At 38.3% G+C, this 26,224-nt stretch overlaps 1 protein-coding gene across 3 annotated transcripts in view; it reads right to left on the bottom strand.

Moving 5' to 3' along the window:
• The window catches only part of casz1 (castor zinc finger 1), a 230,864-nt gene that overhangs the window by 133,138 nt on the left and 71,502 nt on the right, over positions 1-26,224 (bottom strand). The window contains exon 4 of one of the 3 annotated variants that reach the window (XM_065285586.1): positions 15,486-15,542. The exons of the other annotated variants lie outside the window; for them this stretch is intronic. The gene's annotated coding sequence lies outside the window, so the exon portion shown is untranslated. The remainder of the gene's footprint in view (positions 1-15,485; positions 15,543-26,224) is intronic. 3 annotated transcript variants of the gene reach the window in all.

Raw genomic sequence — 26,224 nt, 5'->3', positions numbered from 1 at the left:
TCTTGTTATTTGTTTTCAACTAAAGAATAAAGTCAAATACTTTAAAATTGCATGTGTGTGTGTGTGTGTGTGTGTAAACTACATGAGATCATTTTCATATTTGGGTGTAAAACTTCTTTCTTTCTTTTTTTACAATTGCTTTAAATAACTTGTATAATCCGTTTTGCAATGTGACATCAGAAAGAAGCGGTAACCTTGAAGCTGAAAACAACCATTTTATCTCAAAAGTGAATTTGTTGAAAACATATGCAGGCTGTGTTAGCACACAGTGTTAAGCAGAGGTTACTCCGTTCTAGCTACAGGTCCACAGTAACACCAGCTTGTCAATATATTTCTCATTAACTTGCTTTCTGGTGGAGATTCATTACCTAATATGGGACCTGAAGCGATCTGAATTCTTTGGAGTGTGTGTGATAATGTGCTCTCAACATTCTGTCTCTTTCCTCACTTCATTTTTCCTCTATCGCAGTCCTATACTTTTAGGAGTGTCTTGTTTCCCAGGAAAAATATCTAAACAAGATCTAAACAATATAACATCTTAAAAAATATATATTTAATCGTTAAGAAAAATTGTATGCTTCTATTTAGAGTATATAATTACCTCACTTAGTTTTTCTATTGTTACATTATTTTGTATGTTATGTTCCCCATTGTCAAATAGTTTATCCTGCCAAAAAAGTGTGAAAAATCACCTAATCCTAATGCTTCTTTTATCAATTTATGTCAAGCGTCTGTCTCCATCCTTATTTCAGGGTGAATTTTTAATGCCCTTTCTTTAGTTTCTAATCTCATTTCGATACGATGTGACTTCCTCCATCCACCCAGTCTATTGTTTTTCCCCCTTTTTCACGAATGAGGTCAAAAACGACTGTTCCTTTTCAGAAGGTCAAAAAACATGAGCAAAGCACTCTGGACCAAAGGTAGTCAGTCCCGCTTAGCACTAACCAGAGAAACAAATTAACCCTTTAGATGGGTCTAAGCACTTGACACTCGCTACAAATCCCTGCGCTGTGAAGAACTGCATGACTGCTCACTCTTCTGATGCCGTGTTTAGCATCGGCCTCTGGTGTTTATTTATCAGCGCCGTTATCTATGCTAGCGGACTGGCTGATTATTTAGACAAGTCGCTGGAGTATTTTCAGGGCCAACGGAGTGAGATCTCTAGTGCATAGCTCTAAGCATGCAGTTTGCTTAATGCTTGACCTTTCACCTCTCCGGGGTAATAATACCTCTATATCTTGCCTCACATTCGCGCAAGCTGCTGCTAAGCATGAGCAACTATCCAGGTGACTTATTATTTGTTATTATACACACACAAACACACAGTTGCGTTGGCAATAGGGGCATAGGTACGCTTACCAAACCATACAAAATTATGTGAAAGCATTAAATTACACTTTACTTTGTGATTTTATCTACTGTACAATCACGGGCTTATCTCACTCCCACACACTGTCAAAAATATCAAAACAACATATTTATTTCCATGTAGTGTATTTCACTTAAATAAGCTGGCTCAAGTGGTACTTAGCGATAAAGTGTGGTATACCTAACACAGTATAAGAAATCAATTTACAAAATGGAAAAACAAATGGGGCCTATAAGTTACTGGGGCGGCACTCTTTCTAAAGGGGACATACCATGAAAATCTGACTTTTTTCATGTTTAACTGCTATAATTGGGTCCTCAGTGCTTTTATCAAACTAGAAAATGTGAATAAGATCAACCCAGTAACTTAGTTTTGGTAAACCATTCTCTCTAAGCATGTGAAAAATAGATCATTGAAATTTGGCTCCCCTTGTGATGTCAGAAGGGGATAATGGGTCCCTTAACCTGCACTATCCAACCATGACACTGCCATTTAGTGCATCATCTCATTTGCATGTTAAATGACACACCCAAAACTGCACATTTATGCACACACCTACAAAGCAACAATTTTAACTTGCTATAATAAATTATCTATATGGTATTTTGAGCTAAACCTTCACATATGTACTCTGGGGACGCTCATCCGAGGGGCGCTAATTCAAAATAAGAGGCTGTTTACACTTGGCATTAACATGCGTTTTCGTCGATCGGATCACAAGTGGACGACATTAATGCCAGGTGTAAATGGTGCTCAAAACGTTTTGAGCTCGTCCACTTTCGACCACTTTCAACCACATCCAGAGGTAGTCGAAACCACTTTCGATCGGATCGCTTTGGAGTTGCGGAACGCATGTGGTTGAATGTGTTCGAACAGCCACACGCGACCGCGACGCCTCCCCCATTTATCTAATCTGAGGTATTAAACACAAGTTTTACATCTTTTTTTTTACTTTTGGCGTGAACATACGGTGAACAGCACTATTTTTAACCTTTCATTGATAAAACTAAAGCGGCTGATTTCTGTAGTTTCGTTTTGAAAGCGTGTGAAAGTTGCACGTTCCTATTTCATCAATTGCGCTGAAAATTCGGAGAAAGCTCTTACATACACACGTACAAAACACTGTGCAGCATGTTTACTTGCTAAACAAGCAGCAGACTCCGACATAATATTAGTTTGCGTCCATAAAAACTTATAATTACTCCTGTTCGGGTTTGAATGAGAGCAGAGAGACTCGCCCGCCGTCTCACAGACCACCCCCTCACAGTATTCAGGACAGAAGCGGGCAAAAGTGGACAAAAGAGACGGATTTAAATACCAGGTGTAAACGTAATGTGTCTCTCTTGTCCACTTGTGATCCGATCGATGAAAACACATCTTAATACCAAGTGTAAAACAGCCCCTAAGTGTTCGGAGTGTCATATGTGTTGCTTGTGTTTTCAAAATGTGTGTTTGTTGCGTCATGTGAGCCATGTGCATCACATGTTTTGTCAAAATAAGTGCCTGCTGCATATGCGTCAAAACCGTTTATGATAAAAGAGATGCTCACTTTCACAAAATCCATGCAAGACACTCACTTAACAGTAAACTCTGATTACGCATGAGATTATGAGTATCTGGCAAATGCAAGCGTCTCTTTTATCATAAACCCTTTAGACGCGTCTACAGCAGGCACCTATTTTGACAAGGCACGTGATGCACACAGGATCTCTCGAGGCGCAGAACACATATTTTGAAAGAAGGAACCACACACATGACGGGCTACATACATGTCGTGACGAACTTCGCATCAAGCGCCCTCGAAAAAATAAGTTACAGGCAACCACTGCCGACCCCTAAACCTTAAAATACACACTTCTGACCTCTCTATCACTTCTCGTCCAAGCGTTAGTTCCGTTCTTCTCCGATCAGAAGAACAGTCCCTGACCCTTATTGAGAAATCGTGTTTTCCTTTCCATTTTTCCTTGAGATTTAAAAAAGGAAGCAGACACTTTATTAACGTAGCCCTGTCTCCTGGCTGCAGCTTCCTGCTTTTCCTATTTTTCCAGTTTTTGACAAAACACAAAGTCCCTGTGGATCTCCCCCTCGTGTTTAAACTCAACTCACACCAACAGGCAAAACACCACACACCATGCAGCAACTGCAGAAAAGACCGATCTAAAAAAAGAATAAAAATAGAATAAAATCTCTGTTATCCAGCTGTCCACTTTAAATCACTCACAGCCACTGCGAAAAGCACCCACAAGTGCCTCTGACCCCTTCAGCAAATCATCTCTACATTGCTCGATCCCAAGAACCAAGTTATCCATACAGTAAGCAGAATGTGTGTTTAAACTGTTTTCAGCATGCTCCCTCTTTCCTGTCGAAGGAATGAGTTGTGCCGTGCATTCCATAGCCTGCACAAGGCCACTTCGGTACAGATAGACCCTAAACCCGAAAAAGCATATGCAATAATCCCAGAATTCATGCAGCTGTACTCACAAACAAGAAAGAAACTCATGTTCTGGTACCATGTTCGTACATTGACTGAAAGGCAGGGACAGACGCTGCATTTGGCATCGCAAATAACACCGAGCGTAACGGTTCTCGGGTTTTCCACTTTGTGTAAAGTTAAACCCGTTCGAAGGTTTCAAATATAGCGTCTGCCAAAGCGATTACTTTTAACATTGGCAAGCCTGAGTGCTGTTTCTATGAAGTATTCTTTAACACTTCCCTTCTTAACAGCCACATGCTCTAACGCAAAGTGCAGCCCTGGCCACAGCGCATAGGGGAGTATAAATTATCACTGATATTTAATGTGTTGCCTGGGAGTAGGCAGGTTTGAAAACGGCTGCCAAAATTAGGGGCATTTTGTTGTTTTGGAAATGCATTGTGTTGGACCTGATCGCTGGCTGGGGAGAATGATAAAGAATTAGATGGCTTAATCTTATGAAACTTAAAAAAAAATGTTTACTGTTTAATATGTATTACAATAATTAGTTTTCTATAATACACTATCCCAGTAAAATAGTAAAGTAAGTACAGTAATAAGAATTTAATAAGAGTCAACATAGAGAATAATGGGAATTAGTAAAAATTCCAATTTTATTTTATGCTGGGCCATTTTCAACCCAGTGTTGGGTCATTTAACCTGGGTTGTAATTTAACCTATGCTGGGTTGTTTCAACACAAAATGCTGGGTTGTTGGGTCAAATATAAACATTTTCTGGATTCATTAAACCCAACGACTGTGTTTTTTTTCTCTTTTTGACCCAATGCTGGGTTGAAAATAACTCAGCATTTTTTAGAGTGTAACAATGTCACAATTATTTAAGTCTTTTGGGCTTCATTTTCTTAATAACTTCTTATTTCTTTTTGATTTTGCAGCAAAATGAAACCTGGGTAACTTTTTGTTAGATTCACGCAGATATGAATAACATATGTTGACATAGGAAAGCAGGCAAATCAAACGCCTGTTCCTCTCAGCAATCAAATACATCAAACCTTAAGTAGAATACAGTTCTTGAAAAATGGTTTCTGTATGTTCGGTTATATATCACGGCTATAAAACAACATGGAAAATAATGGGAATTACAAAAAATACCCACTTACCCTCAATGTGTATTACAATAATATGTTTTCTATAATACACTAACGCAGTAAAATAGTAAGTACAGTAATAGGAATCTAATGAGAGTCAACATAGAAAATAATGGGAATTACTAAAAATTCCCGCTTATTATGTGCTAACAAGAATTTAGGGGGTGAACTGTGCTTACAAAATGCTGGGCCATTTTGGGTCAAATATAAACATTTTCTGGGTTCATTAAACCCAACAACACCGTTTTTTTCTCTTTTTAACCCAGTGCTGGGTTAAAAATAACTATTTCTTTTAGAGTGTAACAATGTTAACATTTTTAAGTCTTTTGGGCTTTATTTTCTTAATAACTTCTTTTTCGTTTTGCAGCAAAACTGTGCTTACACTTTAATAAAATGCTGGGTCATTTTTAACCCAGGGTCATTTAACCTGGGTTGTAATTTAACCTATGCTGGGTTGTTTCAACACAAAATGCTGGGTTGGTGGATCAGATATAAACATTTTCTGGATTCATTAAACCCAACGACTGTGTTTATTTTTCTCTTTTGACCCAACGCTGGGTTGAAAATAACTCAGCAAGAGTGTAACAATGTCACAATTTTTAAGTCTTTTGTGCTTTATTTTCTTAATAATTTCTTTTTTATTATTATTTTGCTGCAAAATGAAACCATGGGCAACTTTAGTTAGATTCACACAGATATGAATAACATATGTTGACATATGAACGCCTGTTCTTCAGCAATGTTGGGTCATTTAACCTTTGGTAATGCTGGGTTTGCGGGCCAAATATAAAAATTTTCTGGGTTCAATAAACCCACAGCTGTGTTTTTCCCTTTTTGACCCAACGCTTGGTTGAAAATAACTCAGCATTTTTTAGAGTGTGACAATGTCACAATTTTAAAAGTCTTTTGGGGTTTCTTTTATTAATAACTTCTTTTTAATTTTGCAGCAAAATGAAACCTGGTAACTTATGTTAACATCAAATAGCAGACAAATCAAACGCCTGTTCCTCTCAGCAATCAAATACATCAAACCTTAAGGAGGATACAGTTCTTAAAAAATGGTTTCTGTGCGTTCGGTTTGTGTCACGGCTTTAAAACAACATAGAGAATAATGAGAATTACAAAAAATACCCACTTACCCTCAATGTCTATAACAATAATTTGTTTTCTATAATACACTTACGCAGTAAAATAGTAAGTACAGTAATAGGAATCTAATGAGAGTCAACATAGGGAATAATGGGAATTATTAAAAATTCCTACTTATATTCTAACAATAATTTAGGAGTGAACTGTGCTTACACTTAAAAAAAAAAAATGCTGGGCCATTTTCAACCCAATGTTGGGTAATTTAACCTTTAACCTGGGTTGTAATTTAACCTATGCTGTTAATTCAACACAAAATGCTGGGTTGATGGGTCAAATATATACATTTTCTGGGTTAATTTAACCCAACGGCTGTTTTTCCCTTTTTGACCCAACTCTTGGTTGAAAATAACAATGTCACAATTTTAAAAGTCTTTTGGGCTTTATTTTCTTAATAACTTCTTTTTTTCTTTTGATTTTGCAGCTAATTGAAACCTGCGCAACTTTTCGTTATATTCACGCAGATATGAATAAAATATGTTGACATCAGAAAGCAGACAAATCAAACGCCTGTTCCTCTCAGCAATCAAATACATCAAATCTTTAGGAGGATACAGTTCTTAAAAAATGATTTCCGTACGTTCGGTTATATGTCACGGCTTTAAAACATCCGACGAATTTATAACACGCATTCAACATTTTTTATCTTGGTAAACTACTTCATTTCTCATTCAGAAGTGCATCACTGTACAGTATATATAAATTATGTCTTGGCACAGCATTTTCTTTGCTTTAGATAAACGTGTTCGGTTGTTCGTGGTAACTACTTTAGCAACACCGTAAACAAAGCAAACACGAGCAAAAAATTACTTTCAGTACAAGGAAGTCTTCTTAATATGGAAAAACGTTGAAGAAGACACATCCCAGGCGCACAGTAACCCACGAAATAAACTTCTGTTTGCATACATTCCCGTCCCAGAATATTAACCACATACAGTACAACCACCTGCAATCTTTAACTGGCCAAAATGTTCCTGCTGCCAGTCATTCAGCAAAGCAAACAGCACACAGCCACAGGCAACACAGGAGCCGGTAGATGAGCAGTAAGACTTACTCTGCAATAAATCCACAGACAGGCAGGCAGGCGTACAGGAGAGCAGCGGCTGCTTTCTGAAAGGCCCACAATCAGGCACCAGATAAATTGTATTTTGTGCAAGCTGCATTGTCTCTGTCTCTGTGTTCTGCTAATCTAATGTGTTGAACATGGTCTTGGTCACCTTGACTTTGGTTGCCATAGAGCTCCATACAAACATATCCCCACCCAGAAATGCACCAAATAAGGCCAAGGGAAAAATCTCATAATCAACGAGGTGAAGAGAGAGAGAGTGGAAAATGCAGCAGAATATACAGAATTAATCACACTGTATTCGCATCGCATTAAACGGCGTATTAAAGCCGAAAATATATAGCGAGATGACGAAGATTAATGATCCTGGGAGAATAAACGCATTAAACCTCTGTCTTTGCGGGTAAATGTTTATGCGTTTGTAATTATCATTTATTTTTAATCAACAAAAGATAAATTTGACTCATTTGAGACGGAGACCCGCAAAGCTGTAGCGGGGCCAGCCTTGTTTGTTCTCAATATGACCTTTAAACACTTCGCCGAAACACAGAGGAATCAGCCAACGCGACGGCAGCCGTCCTGTCTGGCAGCCGACCCCGGCAGATGCGACTTCAGAGGAGTTCAAAAGAATTCTGCATGGGGGCAAGGCTATTTACATAATCCTTCAGATATATTCCCCTGCAACCTAATCAAATTATTCACAAGTCTAGCCCCTAACCATGTAGACCCCGCAATACACAGACCTTCCATTACCGTCCCCTCTCTTCTTAATCATATCGAACCAAAACCGGTGTCGATTTTCCCTTTAGGACGAGAGGCAGCCGCGGCAAACAAAGCAAAGCTATGTCGGACACACAAAGGTTCTTCTGAAACGCATTATTTTCCCTCCAGGTCTATTTTGCCAGCCATCTCAAATTAGTCCTTTATTATAATATTTGTTTTCTTGGAACGAATATTGGCACATCGAGTACTCAGGTTAACAAAATGCACGATACAAAGAAACTGATAATTTGCGGTTCTATTGTGCAAAAGCACAAGTTAATCATTCGATATACAACTTCATTTTTCGTGCATTAGCTTCTCTAATCGACCCAACGATATACGCAGAGATAACCTAAAATGCCCTGATTGGTTTGATCTATTTTCATTCACCTCCCCTGACATTAACTAAACCAGAAGTATCAAAAAGACACATTTAAACACGGCAAGCAAGCCCTTTCCGAATACAAAACTTATCTGAGCAACATCTCTGCCTGCGTCATCTTGCAATGCTTTGTCTCAATAACAATCGGCCCCAATGCAACGCATCACCGCGGCACCTGAGGGGTTAAGCTGTCAGACTCCATCAACAAAGTTTACATCATATGTGCGGTCAATTTTCAATGACTTCTTTTCCCACGTCGAAATAAACTATTTTATGTCTCCAAATATGCAGATCATTTTGCTTAATGAAAGATGCTTGACGTCTCCGATCCAATTAATATGCAAATGCAAGCGAGGATTTATTTGCGACATTCTGTATGGGTGAGAGAAAACAAAAAAGGCTCTTAACAGCAACACTAATTGCTGTGACTGATTGTCACGTATCATCATTCACTCCGAATATCCTAAATACCATATTTCAGATAAAATCCTCGCTCGCTTTTTTTGAGGATTTATTTACAAAGGGGGTCGCATAGATCAGAGCGGCCGACTTCGTATGACGGCTGCTTCGGGATGACAGAACTCTGCCTGTGTCCCTCTGTGATTCTCTGCGTTTTTGAATAACATCTCGATGTGAAAAGTAAATTGAAATATTTTGTGAGAAAAACAACAAACACAAATTAAGTAATTTCCATATCTCATTTCTATTCTTGTTACAGTAAGAGGTAGATTATATATAATATATTATATATAAGAAGTGAGTTATTAAGGAATGGTATTAAATGTAAATGTGTTTCAAAACAATCTAACTACTATATCAACTACAACTTAAAACGCTTTACTTTCATTTTCGACATCCTGTATCTTTGAACCCCTCGCACTGTCTAATGGTCAATGTACTAATGCAGTTTGGCCTCTACTGGGAAAAAGCTTCAATAAGTGATGTATTTATTACTGTAAAAATGAAAACACTAATGCAGCTTCACTATTAAAAACATTTAATGGACAGCGCAATATAATAAGCCGTCTGCATCATCCTATAGCTTTATTGTCTGCAGCAATATACAATATACAGCATTCATCTCATGCGATGTGACTGACCTATGATATAAGATGTGGCCTTGCTGAATAAAAAAGCCGTTCACTTTTAAAGCTAGATGATAAAATGGACATAGCATGGGATGTGGAAAGGGTTAATATGTTAATGTGAGCGATAAAATGTGTGCATTCACAACAAACACCCTGAAGGATTCTACGCTGGGAAGAATAAGTAACAAATTAGTTCAGAATGATCAATTTGCAGCTCTTTTATCCTTGTTTTTTAAGCTAGCCTCAGTCTATAAAACTAACTAGCATGTAATTGGAAGATTGGAAATAATGGTCTCCAGAAAGACACTTTATCAATGGAGAAACAGTGGCGAGGCTGTCAAGCTAAAGACATCCAGTTACAGCTGACAAATGTCTTAACAGCACAAGATTGAGTATGGACCAGAAAACAGTCAGGATAAGAGGAAAGATTTCCTGCGAATGTACAACCTGACTGTTGTATTAACCCAAAAACACTTTTCTTTGAAGAACCTGTTGCATGACACTAAGACAATATCTTTAAGCTCTGTTGTGTTTTCTCTCTTCACTAAAGAGCTTGGAAAAGACAAGGCTATTTGAGGATGTAATCGCCGCGCACCTCTTCACGCGGCGGCCCACGATGCTTCACTGCACGCTGCTTAGCAGTCAACGGCCACGGCAGATTGTAAACAGATCTCGCATGAATTGCGGGTTTGGCGGTTTTGCGCATCTCCAAACAAGGTGCTCCAGATAACGCCATTCTCTTCCTGACAAGGCCTGACGAAAATCACTCACTTTGCTGCAAACATGCGATTTGTGAGACGTCAGTCAACTTGATTGACAGCTTTAATCCCCCCCAGGAGCAAATAGGAGGAGAAGACAAACCCTGCAACCCTGATATACAATGTTTGCTTGGAAATCCTATTAAACGTACCTCTGACGTTCCTCGCAGAACAAGGTATGTATACAGAAGAGGTGTAGGTTACAAGGCCTTCTGGTACACAAGCAATGTACAACCTTTTTTTTTATTAGTTGTTCTGCTACGCGCTTACCATTAGCTCGCTTTCTGTAATCACATCACTAGTAGAGCAAGCTCCTGATTGGTTAACACTGTGCGATTTTACGCCAAAGTTTAGATATTTCAACTCGCGCCTTTCCCGCGGCAACACTCATTTCGCAGCATTCACGCAAACTAGACGCACAAATGAGACGTAATCGCGTCTAACGCACTGCGTTAAACCCTTCATTCGCGCCGCGAGACCTCCAGACGAGCGCCAACGCGTCTTTACATTGACTTAACATTGAAATCATGAACCCCACCTGAAGTCATAAACCCCAACCTCTCCATTCAAACGAATGGGACTCTGCGCTAAATAAAAAAAATATTTACACTTCCAGTAAAATGTTCCGAAAGATGGTTTTGGTTCTTTCAGGTAGTTGTTATTACACTAATATATGTTCAATTGTTCATTTTTGTGATAAGTTTCATATTAGCTAGTAATTTGATGCTATAGAAACGGGGCCTGTCGTTATGATTGGCGTGGCTGATTTGGGCACGTGAGCGTTTGGGCGGAAGTTTGCCCTGGCTCCAAACTGACGTTTTTTACGTAACACGGCCGCGACCATGGTCGGACCTTTTTAGCTTCAATTAATTACAATGGAAGGAGGCAACCACGCATCATACATCTTTTTTTACTACAGTCTATGGTGTGAATGCAGAATTAGAAGAAAACCTGCTCTTTATTAGTTAAAGCAGCAATCTGTAACTTTTCGCCTCTCTATCGCCATCTCTGTTTGAAACATAAAATTGCAAGTAACTTCATGTCTACATTAGAACGCAACAACTTATTATCATACCTTACAAAAAAATTTCCCCTTGGGGGGCACGAGATGGTGCCAGGGGGGCCAGTTCTATGACATTTTATAAAACACATTATTTTATCATAAATTTTGTGTAATCAAACCTCAGAATTTTATTTGGAGGGGCCGCAAAAAGATGCATCCTTCACAAAGGGAGGGGGCACTAAATCCACTTCCTTTGAACTTATAAATCACAGCAAATCAGGGTAAGAAAACATTTCTAAACACTGATTTTTATGTACTTGCTCAATCACCATTTTTTTAGCTAAAAAAACATTCCGCTTATGTCTAATGATATATTATTACTACAATCATTTTTGTTTTTGCCTCAGGTTAAAATAAATCTTTTAAATCTGAACAGGAATGTATAAAAAGTTTTCTATGCTCTAACATCAACTTAAAACATTCCAGAACTTTCTATAGCTTTCACTTGCTTCCCGCTAATTTGCGGCCACTGGCCGTAATGAAGGCCTCATGCATTTTTACAGCAATGTCAAGCTAAGCACTGTCATGTATAAATTAACCAGTGAGCTAAAAGCTTTGTTGTGCTGCAGGAAAATGCAAGTCATCAAGCATTAAGCACATATTAATTTTCAATGGACCAGCAATAATGGGAATGTTTTATAAACGGGAAAGCTCTGCGGTCTTGCCCGTCAACCGGCCCGCATCCAGCGCGGTTCCACATTGTACGTAACCCCCTCACCCCCTGTGCGCGCTCATCTTGTCTTACTTTTAGGCATTTGTAGTTAAATGCAATCCAGTTGAGAAGCGACGTCTGGTACGGGAAATCTGCAGGTCCGCGCATGACCCCGAGATATAAACCCGTGAAATTGTCTTCATTGGGGCATTTGAATGATGGTGGCAACTGCCTATGTTAGATTGAGGCAGCAGTCGTGTTGAAAGGCGATTGCTGTGGCTTTTATGGCTAAGTGCGGTATTCGTATACCAGGTAGCAGGTTTTCATTTTCCAGGCTTTTATTATGGCACATATAAAAAGCGCATTAGATGCAATGATGGGCATAGGCCAGCGCATCCTTTGAGACCCTTAAGAGGTTTTTCCAAAACAAATGTGGTAGGGTGCGAAATTTTAATAACAAGCAAATCGCCCCAATTCCAATTTTTTGCTAAGTAATAGATTGTCGCCACTCACGAAAATGCTTTAAATACTACAGTAAATCTGTAGTTTATTCCACCTCAGACGGAGGGGAAAATGGCTTTGGTTTTTTTTTAAGCAGACTCAAAGGACATGCAAAGCATTCTGGGGCCTAAAGCTGATGCCCTAGTGGCTTGGCCAACCACTTTTCCAAGGCCTGCTACTTGATTAAATGCATAATCCACTACTCCCCATCCCCAATGATTTAGTGTGCCTTTAAATCAGCTTGCGCACACATAAAAACCTCAAATAAAAATCGCCAAGAAAAACCATTGCACTCTAACTGTTCTATTAAAATGATACCCGGCCAGGGCTTTCTTCTCCGCAATACCGTTTATTCCACATGAATGCGTATCTTCATTTTTTTTTCCAGAGGTGTGCATATAAAATATTTAAAGTTTAAAATGTCAGCATTGAAACATCAAATGCAGGAGTCTCTCATTAATCACCTGGGATGTAGGCTCCCTTTTAAGGTTATAACCCTTTGAAAGAGCAAAAATTACATTTCTGACCTTGAAGATGAGACAAACTCATAAAGGTAAAATAATTCACAGTTTAAAAGGACAGAGTTATCTGCCCGCTCAAGTTGCTGTGCTGCGAGTTTCGCTAGACGGCAAACAACTTTCATTTTCGCATTTACATCGAAGCTGTTGACATTAATTTAAAATCAAATTGGGAAAAAAAAGGAAGCAAAACATCAAAAGGAGCAACAGTGTAACTTTCAAATCCACCGGGCTTAGCTATCTGCACTGCGTCGAATGTTGCCTTTTTTCATAGACTTTTATTAAATGGTGCATGACATTTCCATTACTCAAGGAAATTAAATTCACTAATTTTCTTACAAGCCCGGTACGTCTGCTAATTTAGGGAGGTGCGCGGAAGAGAACAATTGTTCTTACACCTACACAAAAGCGTAGGGATTGTGAATCCCTTTCGAAAAGAAAAAGTGAATTAAAGCCATAAATGCAATTTGCTATTTAATAAAACAAGTCTTGAGTTTTGATCTTCTGCAAAACTGTCATTGGCTAGATATTAAGCCCGAAGCTACATGCATCCATAAACCAAGGTGCCATGTTCCCACTGTGCAATTTACTTTCAAACTGCTTCTAATAACAATAAAGAGAAACGAATGTGATACGATTCAGGTGTTTTCCCTTAAAAGCATGCAGAATGCTTTCCGATCCCTAAGGAGAACTCTGCACTCTGAATTTAGAAAAAAAAACTTCCAAAAGCATTTTTCCCTAGACAAGAGGGAACCACTATGAATCTTTACTCCCATCTGCTCAGGCCTGCATATACTCCATTTATCAGCATTAAAAAACTCTTTAAAGGAACAGTTTCCCTAAAAATGTAAAAATTTTGTCATCATTACACACCCTCATGCCATTCAAACATGTATGCCTTTCTTTTCCGAATATAACACATTAGTATTTTTTCAAAACTGGATGTACCTTTTTCCAACAATGAATATGAACGGTGACCACAGCTGGATCATCTTATTAGTTCCATGACTGAAAGTTGTATTGTTTTGGATCGACATGAGGGTAAGTAAAAGATAACTAAGTGAATGGTCACTTTAAAGCATAGACTTCACGGTAAAACCCTCATACTGTAATTTAGCACTTATTATGTAAACAGTACACTAAATGTGCAATGCACATCAAGGAGCATCCCAAACATCACACCGTTACTTGATGTGGTTTAATTGTTGGATTGTGGAGCTGGGGTTTTTTTGGGGGAGGTCTACATAGCTGACTGAGTCTTAGCTGGGCCAGTGGATGTGACAGCATCACACTAAACCTGGCTCTTCTTCTCTGGAGATGAAAAGCCTGATTACTCTGCCTCTCTCCTGGGGAACCGGCAACATGTCTGACAACATCATTGAAAAATAGACTGCCGAACCCCTCTGGGTCTTATAAGAGCTTAGATTTAATGTAGAGAAGATTCACACTAAAAAGGAGATGACACCACAGTCTAAACTATTGTGAATACATTAATAACAAGAGAGACAGTAGATTGCTAATAGAGCATCCACTACAGTTTCCAGACCAGGTTAGTCTGTGCTGATCTCATATTTGTATCTGTATATATATACAGTTGTGGCCATCTTTGCACTTTTTTCTAATGTATTGTTATTAAAAATGCATTAGGATTTTGCATGCATGTTGCATTAGTGTGTTTGTAATCGGAGTATAAACTGAAGCTCAGCTTTGGGAAGAATTTGAAGCAAAAATTACACACAGCACATGTGCAAAGTTTATAAAGACATAACTCAGGACAATGACTACAAGATATGACCACAAAAGAGGATCAACAAATATTAATAACAGGTCAAATTGTAGTCAATGTATGCTTTATTACCTGTGAGCTTTTCTATTTATTTTTGTATATTTCCTGTGGCTTGCCTTTTTGCCAAATTATTCTGTTCAATTATTCATTGTATTCGAAAAACAACAACCCAACCCCAGATATCATTTTTGGCCACTGCTGTACATACACATACGGTAAATGTACATATATACACAAATTTTTATATATACACTCACCTAAAGTATTATTAGGAACACCTAACTTCTCGTTAATGCAATTCTCTAATCAACCAATCACATGGCAGTTGCTTCAATGCATTTAGGGGTGTGGTCCTGGTAAAGACAATCTCCTGAACTGCAAACTGAATGTCAGAATGGAGAAAAAAAAGTGATTTAAGCAATTTTGAGCATGGCATGGTTGTTGGTGCCAGAGGGGCCAGTCTGAGTATTTCACAATCTGCTCAGTTACTGGGATTTTCACGCACAAACATTTCTAGGGTTTACAAAGAATGGTGTGAAAAGGGAAAAACATCCAGTAAGTGGCAGTCCTGTGGGCGAAAATGCCTTGTTGATGCTAGAGGTCAGAGGAGAATGGGCCGACTGATTCAAGCTGATAAAAGTGCAACTTTGACTGAAATAACCACTCGTTACAACCGAGGTATGAAGCAAAGCATTTGTGAAGCCACAACACGCACAACCTTGAGGCAGATGGGCTACAACAGCAGAAGACCCCACCGGGTACCACTCATCTCCACTACAAATAAGAAAAAGAGGCTGCAATTTGCATGAGCTCACCAAAACTGGACAGTTGAAGACTGGAAAAATGTTGCCTGGTCTGATGAGTCTCGATTTCTGTTGAGACATTCAGATGGTAGAGTTAGAATTTGGCGTAAACAGTATAAGATAATGGATCCATCATGCCTTGTTACCACTGTGCAGGCTGGTGGTGGTGGTGTTATGGTGTGGGGGATGTTTTCTTGGCACACTTTAGGCCCCTTAGTGCCAATTGGGCATTGTTTAAATGCCACAGCCTACCTGAGCATTGTTTCTGACCATGTCTGACCACCATGTGCCCATCCTCTGATGGCTACTTCCAGCAGGATAATGCACCATGTAACAAAGCTCAAATTCTTTCAAATTGGTTTCTTGAACATGACAATGAGTTCACTGTACTAAAATTCCCCCCACAGTCACCAGATCTCAACCCAACAGAGCTTTGGGATGTGGTGGAATGGGAGCTTCGTGCCCTGGATGTGTGTCCCACAAATCTCAATGAACTGCAAGATGCTATCCTATTAATATGGGCCAACATTTCTAAAGAATGCCTTTAGCACCTTGTTGAATCAATGCCACGTAGAATTAAGGCATTTCTGAAGGTGAAAGGGGGTCAAACACAGTATTAGTATGGTGTTCCTAATAATCCTTTAGGTGAGTGTAGATACTGTATATGCGCATATACCCTCTCAGAAAAAATGAATAAATTAATTTATTATAAATTCTGTGTAATTAATCCTCAGAAAAATAAGGCTACTGACCAACAGTACTACATTGTATAATTTTATGTTTTCTAATTTTAAATGTTTTATGTCATAAATTTTCTTTAAGGGGGCACCAAAGGGATGTACCACACACAAGGGGGGCTGCACTTCAAAAAAGTTTGAGAATAACTGCCTTAGAGGTACCAATATGTACCTTTTAGGTAAAAAGTGTACTTTTTGAACCGGTAATCTTTGTGTATTCATGTACCTTTTTTTCTGAGAGTGTATGTACATATACAAATACAAAGGAGCGTGTGGTGCAGCTGATAACAACAACCCATATATAAAATGTTTCATATAAGCATTGACCACAAATGTAACAAAATTGGCATTGAATGTATTTTTCTTTAAGGCTAGATGATATAATACAAAATGAACGAGTGGGGAAAAGCCAGTTGTTTTCAATTACTCTAAATGTCATAAAAAATTAAGAAATCTCTTTATAATTCTGCACTCACCACATCAAGCTGACAACATTGTAAAGCGGCATAAAATGTATCTGTTGAGAAAAAGAGAATAATTGGCGCTGTATGAATCTTTATCCAGAGGGGCGTCATTATTAAACTTAGACACGCATTTCAATTCAGCAGTCGTATCAGGGAGAGGAAAGAACAAGACAAGATCAAGAAATCCTAATTATAATTACAAAATTACATAGGGTGCAACAAGGGTGCCTAGTTTAATGGTAATAATTAGAGACATAAAATTTTAATAAGAAATATGGCATTGTGTGGGTTTTGAGGCTTATGGTCCAATTGCATGCATGCGGTTGTGATGTTCTCTGATGGGTACTGTGATTAAAATGGTTCTTTTTTATACCACTGGCCCTTTAAAGGAGCTCAGCCTGTATTACTGCCCTGGACACAGAAAAAAAATTCCCATCCTGCACCCAAACCGCCACACGTGCCCTCTTCCTGTCTTTCTTTATTAGCTTGCCATGATCCTCTTAAGCAGACCTCTTCTACAGCGCAATACCATATGTTTTCAGTTAAGCCTAATTTCTTTTTCTTCTCTTTTAAGACATGGATTGGCTTAGCCAGATGCATTATGCAGCCCACTGTTTCGCTCATTTATTTTCATGCTTTTTTTGTTATTTTTCGCTCTGTCTCTTTAGAGGCTCCAAACCTCACTGTCGAAATTAATTTACAGCCACAACAAAAAGAGCGGAGCATTTAAAGATCATTGTAAGTAATTTTAAGCTAATTCGCTCCAGATTTGGACATTAACCTTTAAAGCACAGTTACACAGAGCGCACAACGATCCAGAGTCAGCGGTGAGTAAAAACAGGTTATTCACAAAGGTATTTTTAGCTTTTGTTGTTTTAAAATTTGTCAAACCCGGTGCATGTTTAATGGATATTTTGCTATGCAATTTAAAATTGTTGAACCAAGGCAAAAAGTCCAAGGCTTACACTCTTAAAAATAAAGGTGCTTAAAAGGTCCTTCACAGCGATGCCATTGAAGAAGGAATCTTTAAAGTCTATGTAAAGTCATTTCAGTGAATTGTTTCTGAACACATTATAAATGTTAAAAATGTATTGCTGAAACTAAATGTATTGCTGTATTGCTTATAATACAGAACACTGCAAAAAAATGTTTGATCGGTTGCTTACAACTACTCTTTTACTCGTTCAGCTGTTCACCAGAGCTCAGCTCATGTTACGTAGACTGTGAACTATTGAATTGTTGAGTTACAACGTTAAACAGTTTTTCAACATTTCTCTGTTCAGGATTATTTGGGCGGGGCTAAAATGGTGGCTCGATGATGCAATGGAGTCGTGTTTAGCCCCACCCCTGACACAATCGCAAGCATACATTCAGGTTTTAGCGGTATTTGAAAGTTGAGAGAGACGGCAGCTTTCTCACGAGTGGGCGTGGTTTCAGTGCCAAGAGTGACACGCCCATAGCATTTGAGAGCAGGGAATTCTACCTGTTTTTCCAAGATTATTCCAAGAGTTTTTTTTCTAATCATTCAAATTTGGCTGTGTTGTTAATATGGCATTTTTATGTGGTGTGACAAACTGAGAACACATTTAATATCAAACTTTGCATGAACTTCAAAGAACTCCTTTTTCCCACAAAAAAACTTTTGTGAACAGAAAGATTCTTCAGAGGTTAAAGGTTTTTATGGAACCATTCAGCCCAAAAAATTCTTCCAAGGCATTATGAAGCATATTATTAACTCTTTCCCCGCCATTGACGAGTTATCTCGTCAATTAAGAGAAAACATTTTATTAAAAATTTTAAAAAGTGTTTCTGATGAGGTTTTATGTTAATCTGTAATACCGCTATTATGGCGAATTTACCCAATTTATAAAAAAAAACTGAAGCAAAAAAATTATGAAAAATGTTTTGATAATCATTCTGAATCTGATCTCTAACAAAATTCCTTCACAAAAATCCAATTATTTTCAGCTTTTAGCAAAATAATCTTATTGAAAAAAAATTTTTTTTAAGAGTTTATAATAAGTAGGGATGGGACCGTATAAAAATTTCATATCATGATTGTAGTGACCAAAGTTATCACGGTTATCAATATTATCTATTTTGAAAATCACAATTTAATATTTCATGTCCCTGAAATGATTTCTGTGGTAAAAAAATAAATAAACCTGTCTTATAAGTTCACCGTGAATGAATACAATACATTATTCCTTAAATGCCTTCTTGTGCAAAAAACTATGTTGCATGTGCGCGCCTGCATCAAACTGATTCTGGCTGGACAGGATTTACAGCGAGTTTTCAAAATCACGGTAATCAAACACGGTTGTAATGCTAATACAATTTTAAGCGATAATACTAACCGTCAGGACTTTTTATCGTGGTTAATCGTGAAACTAGTAATCGTCCCATCCCCAATAAGAAGAGACAAAATTATAGATAGGATGAAAAGTTTTGTTCACATTTTGTTTGTTTGTTTATTGTTTGTTTGAAAGCAGAGGGTCTGTTTCTTCATTTGATATATTTGTATATTTATATTCTTTAAAAGAACATTTTCCTGGAGAGCATTTTGTCACAAAAAACTTTTCTAAAAAAAATGTCTGGTGGGGAATTACTATGCTCTTACCTCAACTTAGATGAATTAATACTATCTTTTTTCAATGCGTGCACTTTTAATCTTTGTACAGCCCTTTGTTAATGTGTTGGCGTTTAGCCTATCTCCATTCATTCTTATGGCTCCAAAGAAAAGTTGTATTTTGTACCACCATACTTACTCATGTAACTACTCATGTAACGGTCTTTAAATAGGGAAAACATGGAAGTTTGCCTGTTTGGAGCCATAGGAATGAATTAGGCTAGGCTAAATGCTAACACATTCACAAGGCGCTGTAAAAAGATTAATAGTGAATTCTTTGAAACAAAAGGTATGTATTAATTAGTCTAAGTTGAGGTAAGAACATAGTAAAATATTGAAAAACGGTGGTGTTTTCCTTTAAAGAACGACAGGATTTTTACAAGAAAAAACATATAGCATGGTCCGGGACCTGATTGGATCCTTAAACAAGGCTACATTTCAGTTTATTGTGGAGTAACATTACCAGACACACTGCAAGCTCCCTATTGGTTAAAAACCAAAAGGCCCTGGTGACATCAGTGAAAAGAAAAGTCATTTCAGTACACAAATGTTTTTTTTTCTTCTTTGAAATAACATGCAGTGATGAATTGTGCACAGGAATGCACTATAAAAGTAAACAGTGTCAATATCATGTTAACTTCAAATGCTTATTTTTCAGGACCTTTCCTGTCCTAATAAACAATAATTTTAATAACACGGTGATGGAATTGTTCACACTGAAACATCCCCGTTGGGTGTCACACCTGGGTATGCTGTGGCAGAGATCCCCAGAGACCCCCGTGCTGACAAACATCTTTCTGTCACAGATTTCGGTCCCTGTGTAAGATGTGGCACTCTTTGCATTTCCCCTCCTGCGCTGAGACCGATGCTAATTGCATGTTTTTCTGCACTTCCCTGAGGTGCCACAGAAAAACATCAACATCACAAATCACACAGTCCTGTACAACAGTTTGCACAAATGTACTAATTCATATCCATACTTATGGAACAATGCAATACGAAAAGTCCTACATGAGCAACACATAAACAAACTAGAAAAGTATCTGGTTTTAAAACAGCCCTTATTGAGATGTAAACCAGCCTGTGATGTAAGTCTACTTTAGGATTACGAATTTAAGAAATGAATAAATCAATCCAACACATTTTGAGGTCAACAACAATTGCGCATCTTTACGTGACCTGTTATGAAGGTATTTGCATATTGTTGATTTTAGATTTTATGCCTAAATAAAGAAACCACACCTTTACAAACAAACAGTCAATCATTAAAATGAGCCTAAATGTTTCACAGCTGAACACTACATTAATGCGCAATGTGTTATAATACAAAACGCAAAAAATAAAGTTTGGTCTGTTGCTTACAACTACTCTTTCACCAGCTCAGCTGTAACAACTGCTGTAGTTAACAAGATGTGAAGACTGAAGTCTGTAAAACCTCCTTTGGTCTTAATCTATGAAAACAAGAGATAAATCCACTGCACAGTTAACGTAATGAGGTTTGCATCCAACACAAACACGGCGTTCTCTGAACAACCCCACCCAAAACAGACCCCGTTTAACTCATCTGTCCATTAAAGACCTCCAACAGGCACCGCATAAGACAGGTGGGCTTTTTATACACAGCAGAGTCTCCTTTCCAAGGTTTTTCTAAGGATTTCTTTTTTTCTTTGTGAATTCACTGGTGGATGGTTAATGTAGTCTTATTAATTTAAAAGAGAGGCAAGTCTAGTAATGAATAACTCACTCAAGAGACAGATTGGACGCTGGTGTGTTAGAGGCTATAGCACAAGTATGGTATTAGATTCATAGTTTAAACACAAATGATCCTGAGATTGGATCGATGGAGGCATGCTAAACCCTTACAAAATCATTACTGGCTTTAGGGTGAGAAGGAAAGGCGAGGTCTACAAATTGAGCCGTAAATTGTTAAATATCAGTAAAGGTGCGAAAGTGAGCTCTTATTTCCAGCATAATTACCGCTGCCAATCCGGTGTGATTTTTATAATTCCAAAATCCTGACACTTCACAAAGACACTATAATTGCCTTGCGCTGGCCTTTCGCTCGCCGCAAAGGTCCATTAATTAATTTTTCCGAGGGGATCTGTCCCGAAACGGATTTCTGCTTATGAAGCGAAGCTCATAGGGAGATGTGGAATTTTTCATGAAAATACAAAAACGGACAGTCTTAGAGAGAGAGTGCTGCTATCCGTCTCTGTTGGCTTTCAAAGGGGGCTAAGAATAGACCAATGAATCGGTGCTAAATACACATTGGACATGCAAGAATTCTAGATATGAGGTACTAGACCTAACCTTCTGAAAGTCAAAATGTTTCAATCACTCACATTTCAATAACATACCCCATTTCAATACTATTAAGTTTTACACACAAATGTGTGTTTTTGCCCTTTGACCTGTAGCATGTGTGGTGAGTATAAATTTGTCTATGTTTGTTTAGGTTTGGATGTAATACAATAGGGAAGTGGGTGGAGCAGAAACAAGAAAAAGTGGGACACTTTACACATCATTTGCCATGAAAGAAACTCTTTACATTTCAACTTTAGGACCAATTTACAGACATCAAATAACAAAGGCAAAGATGATTTCTAAAGTTGCTCATTCTCAGAAGTTGCTCATTCATAACTTATGGCGCGTTCACACCAGACGCGAAAGAGGCGGCAAAAGCGAGTGATTTACCTGTTAAGTCAATGCAAAGACGCGAATAGGCATCCTGCGGTGCGGTAAGCGCGGATTGCGCACCGCGAATTGAGTTGAAAAATCTGAACTTTTTGGTGGATTTTCGCATCAATTTTAACCAATCAGGAGCTTGCTCTAGCAGTGACGTGATTACAGGAAGCGAGCAGAGGCAGAAAAACAAAACAACAATGGAGGACATCATCATCGCCACAGCTACACAAGACATCTTTGTACTTTTACAGAAATTAAAAGGATCTTGATTGGAAGAAAGTGAGTGAGGAGGTCAAACAATCTGGTAAGTTTCTAATTACTAGAATTTGAATCAAGTAAACTTAAAATGTTTAAGCGTCCAACTACGCGCGAATAGCGAATAGAGACTTAGGGCCAGATTTACTAAAAATGGCAAATTAGCACGAGAGCGCCATTTCAAAAAAGCGCAGATGGGAGTGGTAATATCTGCGGGTTATTAACTAAAAAGGCGCAAATTAAATAACAGCTGACTTCCATGATGTCCCACGCAATGTACTAAGAGCATCGCAAATTAGTTCAGGGTCGCAAATAAGCAGAGCGGCGATCTACTAACACGACCTACTAACGCCTGATGCACTTGAGTTCAGCACCACGTACCTGGCAGATGAAAATTTGGGTTGTGAAATCCCAGCTAATGATGCCAAAGTACAATGGAAAAACCGGAGGACAAAAAATTAAAGTTTACATAAAGTTTTAAAAACACCTGGTATTGTGTGACTACTCATGTAACTGAAATAAAAAATAACATGGCTTGGCAAACAATATTTGTGAATAATATGTGTATCTGGCATTACAAATAAACTCTTACGTGTGGAAAAAATTCTCTTATCAGCTACAATTGCAGCCATTTCAAGCGCAAAATGATTTAAGACATGCTTTTTTCGTTAAATAATGGCGCAAATACCAGTAATATCACACACGCAAACATTAGTAAATCGCATTGTGTGAATCATTTAAATATTCTCCTCCCATTAATTTTATGTCTAGAAATGCATATGCAATAAGGTCTTTAGTAAATCCAGACATTCGTTATTTAACGGCAAAATTATGGTTTGCGCTGGCGCAAGCTGTTGGTATATCTGGACCTTAATGGACGCCTCAGTTATGTTGCATGTAAATATCAACTCTCATGGGCTGTTTACATCTTTAAGTTTCATTTTGCGACTGTGTGAAATTTGCGCAAGCTTATTTCATCAATTGCTTTGAAATATCAGAGAAAGCCCTAGCATATACTATACATTTACAAAACAGTGTGCAGCGTGTTTACTAACACCACAAGCAGCGGACTTCGACTTAGGTCCCGGAGACTGCAAAAAAATCTCAAAATATCACCTTAAAGAAGACATATCATGACTTTTTCCATGTTTAAGTGCTATAATTGGGTCCCCAGTGCTTCTATCAACCTAGAACTTGGGAAAAAGATCAACCCAGTAATTTAGTTTTGGTAAACCATTCTCTGCAAGCATGTGAAAAAATAGGTAATTGAAATTTGGCTCCCCTTGTGATGTCAGAAGGCCCCTAATCTGCACTCTCCAACCATGGCACTACTATTTAGTACAGAGATCAGCTCATTTGCATTTTAAAGGACACACCCAAAAACAGCACATTTTTGCTCACACCTACATAGGTGTGGCAATTTTAAGATGTTATAATAAATTATTTATATGGTATTTTGAGCTAGAACTTCACATATGTGCTCTGGGGACACCTCAAAAGTCCTTTTTATATAAAGACAGTCTCCTAAAAACACAATTCTTAAAAATTCCCCGACAAAAGATGAAGTCTAAAACCTTACTTGACTTCATGTGTTTATTTACTGCTGAGTGACAAAATGAAGAAAATATATTCTAGCGACTGCCTGTGTATTCTGATCTACCTCCAATTACGAGATGAAACAACTGGATATTATAGGATGCATGCACGCGGAGTTTCCAGAGCATTAGATGGATTTTACAAAGCACGCCTTGAAAAGCATTTCATTAAATCTTTTCCTTTTTTATATTGTTTTTATATGTTGCATATAAAGCTGTGCAGTGTATAAATATCAGAGAATTTAAGAGGACGCAGCGCAGAAAGAGCAACGAGATGAAGGGAGAAAATGAAAGGTTGAAATGGCATCCTTTCTAAACTTAATGAAACAGCATCCTTTAATTTTTTTAAGTAATTATAATAAAGATGGAAAAACATAATAAAGGCCTCCCAGCCCCCACCTGCTAACAGTAATTATAATAGACTCAACAATAAATGGTAAAGCAGCACAGAGCTGCATCTTGGGAATTCTCTGGGGTCTGTGGATTAGCTTGAAAAGCCTGAATGATTAAAATACACTAATTAAAATTTTGTGTTCCTTGGTAACTCGTCTTCTTGGGCCCGTCGCACTGGTAAAAAGGGAATAAATGTGACAAAAGCAAATACTGCTTCAGACTCCAGTAAGTAAACAAGCATAATCCAGTTTTCATAGGTGTGTTTCCATTACATATTTCACAGATATATTGTTGTTCGTACTTCTTAAAGGAAAAGTCACTCTATATCTTTTACAAACCTGTATCACATACAATGGAAATGAATGGTGACCACAGCTGTCATGCAAGCTCCACTCCCTATTTACTGATACTGTATACCAAAAACTGCTTGAATATTGTGATGCACTTCTCATTTGGTGTATCACAGAAGACACGTTGAACTTGAACTTCACCAAGAACCCTTTCCAACATTATGAACCGAAGTGAAAACCTAAGATCTTTGGGGTGATGTGCAGCAAGGGGCTTTTTCTCGTAGTTTGACAGATATGAAGAGAGCATAAAGGACAACAGCACTTGATCAAAGAGCAAAATGTAGCAGCTGTAATTATCCTGAAGCCACTTCATTCAAACAAGAACAGATCTCATCCGTTTGCAAGTCTCTCAGTATTGGGCTTCAACAGTATGGATGTGCCATGAAACCAGTGATGGTGGAAATCTATCGTGTCACCGGTGTGGTGAGGAACGTGAATGTTTTTCAGTGGGGTCCTGGGAGGCCAGCGCCTCTTTCCTTCTGCAATATGCTGTCTATGTGAATGATGCTAATCTCTTGTTTGCTGTCAAAAGGAACAACGGAGAAAGAGATGATTTCTTTAAATCGACCCACCCAATCCATGTTCACTTTGAGACATGTATAGGACAAGTCAATCCCTAGGTAAAATCTCACAGAATTAAACAGAACAGAAATATGTGTGTAAAGTAGCTGGGGTTACTCGACAGCTGCGTTTCAATGCTTTGGAAGAAAAGACAAGAGAAAAGACAATAAAGATCTTGTAAAGAGAGTATGTTCTTGTGATCAGGTTTAAAGCCAGTTTGAGCGTCTGTACACACAAGTTTAATGGGAAAGTATGCTAATATCAAAACAGTATTTATTCTTTGCTAAAGTAATGTTAACTGTGGTTTAGCAGGATAAACAACATTGACGGAGCTTGTTGAGGATGTGGAGAAAAGAGAGGAAAACCAAAGCGTATTATGAGGTTAGGAAATATATTAAGAGTTGGTCTGGCTGCAGCTTCTTTGCCAGTCAAACTACAGCTGCAAGATGTCTATATAGAGCCAAACTTTAAAAGTTTTTGAGATTTTTTCAGTTAAAAGAATATTTAGAAGACAGTAAGAAATAACACATCATACAGGGTTCTCACACCTTAGTTAACTTCAAATTCAAGGACCTTTCAAGGACTTTCCTGGTCCAATACCCTCAAATTCTAGGACTTAATGTGGGTACACATTTCAAGTGAGGGCAAGGTTACATTGTGTTACCTTATAAGATACATTGTTAAGGTCCCCTTTTGAGGGAACTCACGCTGCGTCACTGCGGTGACACTTTGGGGACGCCTCCAGGGGTAAGTGCGTCTGAATGTGTATATCAAATTCAACCAATGGTGAGGCTTAACGACAAAGACAGGGTGACGTGGGAGCCAGGAAGTATATCGCTATCTGAAATATTGCCAAAGATGGCGTTACAGGGACGCAGGAAGTATGGCACGAGAGACGCAGCTGGCCCTATCTTGCACCCAGCGCAATTGACTTTGTCAGTGACGCATGTATCATTCGTATTTTGCACCGGCGCACAGCGGGTTTTTCCCTCCACAGAAGCACGTCGGCAAACTAGGGAATGAACTTGCGCTCCCTGGGTGGTTCAGCGCAAAAAAAGAGGCGTGTTCCGGCGCAAACCATC

Source organism: Paramisgurnus dabryanus, chromosome 21, assembly GCF_030506205.2.
Source record: "Paramisgurnus dabryanus chromosome 21, PD_genome_1.1, whole genome shotgun sequence".
NCBI classification, from domain to species: Eukaryota; Metazoa; Chordata; class Actinopteri; order Cypriniformes; family Cobitidae; genus Paramisgurnus; species Paramisgurnus dabryanus.
This window is presented reverse-complemented; position numbering and strand designations above follow the sequence as displayed.